Source organism: Haliotis asinina, chromosome 5 (genome assembly GCF_037392515.1).
Source record: "Haliotis asinina isolate JCU_RB_2024 chromosome 5, JCU_Hal_asi_v2, whole genome shotgun sequence".
In the NCBI taxonomy this organism is placed as follows: domain Eukaryota; kingdom Metazoa; phylum Mollusca; class Gastropoda; order Lepetellida; family Haliotidae; genus Haliotis; species Haliotis asinina.
The window spans coordinates 37,353,196-37,354,355 of NC_090284.1; positions in this window are offsets into that span (position 1 = coordinate 37,353,196).

The window sequence follows — 1,160 nt, forward strand, 5'->3', positions numbered from 1 at the left end:
GAGAGCCGCATCCAAACGAAGCCAAATCGATTCCACCCCTTCCACTTAAAGTGAATCGCCAAATCGGGCTCAGTCATCTGAGCTGCAACCACATCGTGGCCTTGACTGGTAGACTGAATCGCACAAGAGGGTTCGTGAGTCAATGGATCGGTTGGGTGAATCAATGAGTACTGTGGCATCGTCACAATAGATGCCGGACGCAATGAAGGTTGTGGTTGTGATAAAACCACTCTACGTGGTGGCAACGACGATTCGCCCACATCCCGCGAGGCCTCTCAGTTACTAGGACAAAACAATCGTCTCAAATTCTCACTCAGGTAGGAGTCCGAGGCCTCATTCAAAAAAGCTTCATCTGCTGATTTCAAAGATGACCATCCAGCATCTAATTTGTGTCGTTCTTTCCTCGGCTTTTAGACCATTTAGCAACTAATTTGCGTCGTTCTTTCCTTAGCTTTTAGGGGCAGACTGCCCATCTTCTGTTTGCCGACGATCTCTATCAGACGACCATCCATTAGCTACCTGCCGATACAGAGAAACTCCTCGTCTGACGTTTAGTTTCTATTACACTGACTGCAACGTTATGCTTCTTAGATACCTTCTCTTTAGATTCACCCATGTTTATTCACAATTCCAACTTATATCTTCACAGCAACAACACACGACCTCACTATGGTGCGACAAGAAAAAGAATGACAAGTACAGGACGTCACGTGATTGGGTGCGGGTGCAGGGTGATTGACAGGCATCTATTGCAGGGGCAGAGGTCGGGTGGTCAGAGGCCAAGAAGATTTGATTCAACTTAGCTGACAGCATGTTTCCACACTGGGACGAAGAGAGGAAGAGAGATGCATAACATTCCACCAATATAACAGCAGTGAACTCTGCTTCACATATCGTGCCCATGTGGGGAACAGAACCCAGATCTTCAGCGTGACGAGTGGATGCTTTAACCAATAGGCTGCCTCACCACCCAATAGACTTGTCCCATCCTGTGATGACCACAGGGTACACTTGTATTGCAGTTTGAGAGAGTGACTATACTTGATGACTACTAGATCTAGGTAACGTTTATGTTCATCCACATTCCACTATCTGTTGTCCAGGATAACTGCCAGTTGTCAGTTGCCAGATTTTGCAAAAATTACAACAGACAAGTTATG